Source organism: Mesoplodon densirostris, chromosome 2 (genome assembly GCF_025265405.1).
Source record: "Mesoplodon densirostris isolate mMesDen1 chromosome 2, mMesDen1 primary haplotype, whole genome shotgun sequence".
NCBI classification, from domain to species: Eukaryota; Metazoa; Chordata; class Mammalia; order Artiodactyla; family Ziphiidae; genus Mesoplodon; species Mesoplodon densirostris.
The window spans coordinates 148,973,617-148,981,772 of NC_082662.1; the positions used below are offsets into that span (position 1 = coordinate 148,973,617).

Below are 8,156 nucleotides of genomic sequence, written 5' to 3' on the forward strand. Positions count from 1 at the left end.
GTGGATGGAGCCTGTTTTACTTCCTGTATCACTCAAACAATGCCAGTGGTGGCTCTGTTTTGTCTCATTTTGAGCTTGGCTTAGTTGCTGCTGAATGAATGCCTGTGTGTATTGCAGTAAAAATGTTCATGACATGCTTGGCTGCTTGTTTTTACAGATTCACAAATAAACACTGATAGAACAGAAGAGTGCAAATTATCTAGTCTATTTATGCTGATTGTTTTTTAAAAAAATAAATAAAACTTGTATCTTGAAATATGGCCAGGATAGTATGGATAACTGTGGCAGGATTCTTTGAATGGCTAAGAATTGTAGTACTATTCATAGAATAGAGTGAGGCAGGCAGCAGGTAGGAAGTTCACCTATGTAGGCAGAAAATAGTACAGAAATGTATGGCAAGGGAAAATAGAAGGTAGTTGAAAGATAAACAGTGGGGAGACAGACTACAGCATCAATTGTGGGAGGAAAAGGCTGTGATGCCAGTATCTGATGGAGCTAGGTAGACACAGGATGAGATGCAACTTGGAAGTTCATTGAGGGAGATTAATGCACTGTCAAGTGCGTTTATTCCATCGGGTTCAGGCAAAAGGCTCCAGTCCAGAGAGAAGAACTGTAAGGACCAAAGGAGGTTCTTGGCAACAAAGTGATTTCAATACTTGGAAGGTTGTCAGAATTGGGAAATACAGAGGGGCCAGGTCACAGAAAGTAGGTAGAAGCCCATTGTGGAAGATGAGAAACGAGGGGTGAGAACAGAAAGGCTAACTTACTGCTGAGTCTGAGACAAGTTGGTCATTTCTTCAGTCCCCTCAGCTCCAATGAGGGTGACACTGAGGGTTTCCCTGGTAGCAGCTCTGTGGAGAGGAGGCCTTGAAAGCCAGAACACAAAGAGACTGTAACTGAGCAGAAAGTTAGAGCAACCCTTTCTAAAAATATGACTTTGGTTTGGTTGTTTTTCCACATGGAGAACAATTTGCACCATTTGTGTGAATGCAAACCTTAAGGAACGAATAAAATTGTAGTTTTCATTTTAAAAAAATTTAAGAAAAGAAGTTGCCAAGAAATGAAGAGGCACCAGAAATACCTGAACCCCAGATTCCATCTCTAGCACTCTTTTTCTAAAACCTCACAAAGCTTTCCCCGACTTATAAATATATATTTTTACTTTCAAAAGTAACTACTTTATTATTATAACTAAGAATGTAATAAATTTACTGAAGTTTTTCTGCATATCTACTTTTTAAAAAAGCGATGGTATCATAATAGATTTTAGTTCCATGTGATCTGAAATGGGAGGACACTCCTTCTAGAATAGAAAAAAAAATGATACATATATCTTACTTTATTATTTTACCAGAAAGCAAAGTAATTTCACACAATTCATTTTTGAACATAGAGACCTATATTTGACCAGCTTAGACTGATGGAATGCGTCCTGCTCTTTACACATTTTATTCCACCCATTTATTCAACAAGTATTTTGAGTACTTACTATGTTCTAGTTTCTTAGGATGCAGCAGTGAGCAAAACAAAGATCCTTACTCTGCTCTTGTAGAGCTTTCATTTGAGTGGGGAGAGATAGATAATAACTATATATTTTTTTTACAAGATAATTAGCGATATGGAAAAATTTTTTAACTGAGTGGAAGAAGGATTTTCCAGAGTGTGATGTAGGAGGTTACAATTTTAAAAAGTATCATCAGGGTAATCTCAAATGAACTTAATCATAAAGATTTGAGTGAAGATTTAAAAGAAGTGAGGGAGGGGACATATGTATACGTATTTAAGAGAAGTGAGGGAGGGGATATATGTATACGTATAGCTGATTCACTTTGTTATACAGCAGAAACTAATACTTTGTTATACAGCAGAAACTAACACAACATTGTGAAGCAGTTATACTCCAATAAAGATGCTAAAAAAAAGTCCTTCCCTAAATTATTATTAAAAATCTCAGAAAAAAAATTTAAAAATTAAAAAAATAAAAGAAGTGAGGGAGTTAGCCAAACAGACAACTAAGGGGGCATGTTTGGTGTGTTCCAGGAACAGGAAGGAGGTCAGTGTGACTGGAGTGGAGATTGAGAGAAGGAAGGAGGGAAAGTGGAAGGGGAAAATGGAGGAAGAGTAATAGAAGGGAAGATTTTGTTTCAAAAGTAATTGACATAACTGAAAATGTAATTTACACTGACCTGAATCTGGAAGGATTACTTCCTCCAAAGCAGCAGCTGTACATAAATAGATGTGTACTACAGTATTGCAGTACTCCAGATAAATGAAACACAGGCTCAAATAGAAATTTTAAATTTATATTTTTGGTTGGAAAGCTATTTTGGAAAGGGGAAGTATATTTAACTGGCATAAATAGCTTAGTTCAATAACAGAGCTGAAAATCTATCTATCCCTATCTATCTATCATCTATCATCTCTCTATGTTTAATCCCTCATGGCAACAGATATCTGTTCACCTACCTGGCACATTGCAGGAGATTGTAAAAGAACAAAAGCACCAGATCTGGAGTAGTTTGAATGAATCTGGGATACAGCAACCTGCATCCATCTGATACCCCTAACACCAAAATATTAGTTTCAAGAATAGGAAAATGTCAGTTTCTAGAAACAAAGACCTGCCTCCTTGTGAGGGGTAACTATATATGGAATGCTAGTTTAGTCATTGGTGGTTTCTTTCTGCCGCTTCTTTTTGCTTAGAGTAAGGTCAATAACTTTTACTGGAGTTTAGTAAATGTCAACAATAAAAATGACAAATTTATTTGAAAACATTGGAGTTTATTTAAATACACACATATCGACTGCCAACTGCAAAGAAAACAACAAAATTGGTCAGGTTTAACTATTATAATGAGTACTCAACCCTGGAAAAAATCTTGAGTGTCTCCTCTAACAAGAAGAAATTTTCAATTAACAACTTTACTGAGCATTTTACAGGCATTAGCTCATTTATTCTACACAAGAATTCTATGAGGTGGATACTATTTTTTTTCCCCCCCACACCAGGAGGCTTGTAGGGATCTTAGTTCCCCAACCAGGGATGGAAGTAATGCCCCCTGCAGTGGAAGCACGGAGTTCTAACCACTGGACCGCCAGGGAATTCCTGAGGTGTGTACTACTGTGGTCCCAATTTTAATACATGAAGAAACTAAAGCATAGAGAATTTAAGTAAGTTGTCCAAGGTCACAGAGGTAGTAAAAGGTAGAGCTGGGATTTGAACCTTAGTTCAAATGATTTTAGTTCATGGATGAGAAATTGTCCAATGGAACTACAGGTTGACCAGATTCTGCTGTAAGGACACACGCTGTATACTTATATTTGTTGAATTCCAAATACTGCAGAATTAATTCATTAATTAGAAGGCTTTCATGAGACAATGATGGTCAGGGTTCACTTTCACCATCAAGGGCATTGAAAGCTTCAGCTTGAATCCTTGCTTTTTTTTTGCGGTACGCGGGCCTCTCACTGCTGTGGCCTCTCCCTTTGCAGAGCACAGGCTCCAGACGCACAGGCTCAGAGGCCATGGCTCATGGGCCCAGCCGCTCCACGGCACGTGGGATCTTCCCGGACTGGGGCACGAACCCGTGTCCCCTGCATCGGCAGGCGGACTCTTAACCACCGCGCCACCAGGGAAGCCCTAAATCATTGCTTTTAAATGCCCTAATACTCCTCTTTTTTTCCAAGGTGTCTTTTAAAACGGCCTTCAGCTCAGCGACAGTCGCCATTTTTCAACGACCACCAGGGGCGCACCTACAATCCATTTTTTCTTGATGACATTTGTTTTTGCTTCCAAGAGAACTGTTTCACTAAATGCTGTGTGGGACAGCGGTATCATGTGGGATTTGATAACAAAATCAGTTATCAGATTTGAGCTTTGAGATAACACTAATGGGAAAATGATTTGGGGAAAATACTAGTTCCATCCCTAGTTACTTATGGGATTGTTTTGTAAAACCAAAAAAAAAAGATTAACCAATCAAACAAACTTATTAATACATGTAAAATAGTTCTTAAGACACTATACAATTATCTACTAAGCTAAATTTTATTAATACCTTTTTTTTTACAAGAAAATTTTGAGTCAGAATAATTAATGTGTGGTGCAAAAGTACTTTGTAAGCTCCGAGTTAACAGAGATCTACAAGAATGACAAATACACAGAACTTTCCCACGGGGTCGAACACAGGACATAATGTAGGCAATTTACAGTGTCACAGCCAGGTAAGATCAGAAAATAAAGGATTAATCGTTCTTCTTTTTAGAGACTTATCATGAGAAATTTTTCTTGAAGGATGAAAGGCTCACTAGTCTGAAACAGTGCAAGAACTCATAGATCAGAGGTGGTTAACAATATGCTCAGAGTGGAATAAAATGGCATAATGCTGTTGGTCATTCACTGATTTGTTGAATGTTTATTGAACAATCACTCTGCCTGGATCATATAAAACATCAAGTTAGGATGTGGGAGATAAAAAGAGATAGATGACTTAGATTGGTCCTAGCCCTTGTAGATAGAAGACAGGTATAAAAAAATACTTCCATGCCAAAGCTGTCTATGAATGGTATCATACTGGAGGAAAAGATACTGAATATTTTACAGCATTAAGATAGGAAACCCCAGGTGGATTGGGAGAGAAAAAAAAAAATTTCTCTTATAGAGAGGCCAAATAAGCTAAAGGCCAACTGTGGATACCTGACCATTGGTTGCAGTCCTGATACCCTTTCAATCTCTTTTTCCAGGACTTTCCTGCACCTTCATTTATTATTGCTTCTGGAGTTCATAAGATGATAAATAGCCCTGCATAGTAATTTCCCAATTTTTCCTAAGTTACCTAAAGCCAGTATTATTTACAGCCAAAGTATTCTAACAGTGGTAGGGAGAAACAGGTCATAGGAAGACAAGTCAGGAGGTTATTGCAGTATTCCAAGTGAAAGATGATGACACCCTAAACAAGCTTAAAGACACTGGGAAGGAGAAGAAGATAGTTACTGATATCCAAGGCAGAATCAATAACTCTTACTAACCTATTTGATAGGACAATGTGGCAAAGATAATTGCTATATGTTCACAAAACTGCTACATTCTCCTGCGCACACTGCTAGACCATGGTACTCCCAAGTGTCGAGGTGGTGTCATATGACGAATTCTCACCAATGGAATTTAAGTAAAACTTATGTGTCAGTCCCAGTCCAAGGCAATTAAGAGCAGATATACTTCTCCACTCTCATTCCTGTCCACACAATTAGAAGAAAGGACTCTAAGAAGGCAGTGTTTTGAGATAGATGAAGCTTGACTCCTTGAGTCACAAATTTGTGGTTTGTTACTTTTATTGTGAAATCGTCTTCAGTAGGGTTTGTTTTCTAAGGAATCCAAGGTACCCCTAGTTTTTGAAATGTGGCTATTTTTTTCTTGTTTTACTGTCTGGAATCAGTTTTTACTACTTTTCAGCTAAGGTATTACCACACCATCTGTATTCCATAACTATGCAATCAGAAACCACAAGTCTACAATTCACATGTGTGTTTTTTTCCTATCTAGAGCTCTCTACCCTTTCTCATTGAGGAGGTAGTCTTTGCAGTGTCCTGCTTATATGCAGGCATCTCAATTTCAACTGCTTGCCTCATGCAGGTTCAAGGCTGTATCTGCTTTCTTCACATAGATGTTGAAACCACAACTACTTAGACATTAAAGCAAATATTCAGATTCAAGATCCTCTAAGCACATGAAATGGAAAAGGCTTGAGCCTGCTATTACTGACTGTAAATGCCCTCTTTATTTCTGGGATTTTCTTTTTGTTTGTTCTGAGCACAGTCATGTATAACATATGTTGGGTTTTTTTTAATGTCTATTTGTATACTTTGCCTATTTTATTATTTATTTATTTACTTACTTATTTTTGGCTGTGTTTGATCTTCACTGTTGTGTGCGGGTTTTTCTCTAGTTGTGGTGAGTGGGGGCTACTCTTCATTGCAGTGCGCGGGCTTCTCATTGCGGTGGCTTCTCTTGTCGCGGAGCATGGGCTCTAGGTGCGAGGGCTTCAGTAGTTGTGGCACATGAGCTCAGTAGTTGTGGCTCGTGGGCTCTAGAGTGCAGGCTCAGTAATTGTGGCACACGGGCTTAGTTGCTCCGCAGCATATGAGATCTTCCCGGATCAGGGATCAAACCCGTGTCCCCTGCATTGGCAGGCGGATTCTCAACCACTGCAGCACCACGGAAATCCCTAGAGTATGTTGAATGTATTTTTGTATTCCATACCACACGTTTTTTTAAATTAAGGGGGTTTCCTATGAACTCAGTCTGCTATGGCATCAGAAACAAAAATACAGGAAGTCTCTTTTGGCTATGTTTTCTTGAGGGCTCCATTGGAAATATAGGTGGATATGTTTAATACTTAGTGGGCTATATGGGCCTGAAGTTTGGAAACAGGTCTGGGATGGATCCATAGAATCAGAATAAAAAGAATAAATTCACCTGGATTGACCATACAAAGTAAGAAAAGAAGATAAAAATAATGGGGACTTTGAGAAAAATACCAATATTTAATGAGTAGAAAAATAAGGAATGATTAAGGGAGGGTGAGAAAGAATAAGTAAGAGTAAGGGTAAGTACCAGGAGAAATAGGTTGTAATCATTAAATAAGTTTCAATGCAAAGCCAAGCCCTTCAATTTACAACAGATATTTACATGAGAAATCAAAAATGATGCAGATTTGAATAAATCATATGAGGTGCTTGGACAGAAGGAGGTCTTCAGCGGTGGCAGTAAATTCACTAAAGAAGATAATTCCAATGCCTTTGGCCAAAGGTAGTATAATTTCTCTGTGGTTTCCATGATTTCATGATGGGGCCCATAGTGGCTTCTGTTGTGGCCCAGTGGCATTCTATTGGAGCATTCTTTGTGAGCAAAGCACCCTTTGCTCACAGTCTAGTCTTATAGATGGAACAGAGAATGACCTCACAAATCACACATGGGTGCTCAGTTTCCTTTTCCCTCTGCCAGCTTCTCCTTCTTTCCTTTGCCTCAGTTCTCTCCTTTGGGAACGTGAGATCAATTTGAGAATGAGAGGATGGCTTAGATGCTGCACTGCCACACTAGCACAGATCACCCTGCAGTCCTCTGTCTGGTTTTCAAGTGTGCTGTTTTGCCAGCAACCGTTTATCCTACCATTCCTGACGGGCCTGAATCTCGATGCACTGGTTTGGTTTTACCATCTCAAGGGCAAAAATCAAGAAGTACAGATGTTATCAGTGGTATCAAGTGCTGCTGAAGGCAAAAGAGGATTGAGATAAATTTCCTAGGTATAGTAATAAGCGGTTTTCAGTTAAATTACTGACCACAGTCTCAGCAGAAAAACCAGTGAAAGGCAGACTGTAATGTGTCAAGATTAAAGAAAATTTGAGGAGATAGAGAAGACTGGGAAATGTTGCCATTTAAATAAGTTTGGCTGAGGAGAAAAGAGAAATAGGCTGCTGGCCAGAAGAGGAAGTAGTGACCAGGAATGTTTGTTTGTTGTTCTTATTTGATGAATAAATAATGAATAAGGTTGGTTGTACATGTTAGCAACTAAGGGGAAAGAGTCAAAACACAGGGAAATACATTGGAAAGGGGGATAGGTGAATTAAAAAGGATGCTAAAGGGAGATGAACAGTAAGAATACAACTTTGAGAAAGACTCAAAATGTCATCTGGTCAATACACTCTTCTTTCAAGGATAACAAACCAAATACTGAACACAATTATAGGTTTGGGGAGTTCCCTGGTGGCCAAGTGGTTAGGATTCTGGGCTTTCACTGTGATGGCTCTGGTTCAAATCCCTGGCTGGGGAACTGAGATCCCACAAGCCATGAGGTGCAGCCAAAAAAAAAAAAAAAAAACAACATAGGTTTCAAATCTAGTTTCTTAACTAGTCAGTTGGCTTTAATTTCTTATGTAATAAGTTTTCTTAAATTTCCCTTTAACATTATTTGTGTAATTTGTGTCAATTAATGGAATGATTTTGATATTTATTAGTAGAAAACCCCAAAATGTACTGTTTTGAAGAATTTATTTTTACAATCCTAAGTTCCTATAACCACTTCTCTCCTATAACATATTTTCCTCTAATGTAAAAGTTTTGTTTAGGGCTTCCCTGGTGGTACGGTGGTTGAGACTCC

General features: G+C 38.5%; 1 pseudogene; it reads right to left on the bottom strand.

Moving 5' to 3' along the window:
* Window positions 1-763: 763 nt before the first annotated feature.
* On the bottom strand, window positions 764-3,728 carry LOC132476524 (centrosomal protein 20-like; annotated as a pseudogene).
* Between the last annotated feature and the right edge of the window lie 4,428 nt (window positions 3,729-8,156).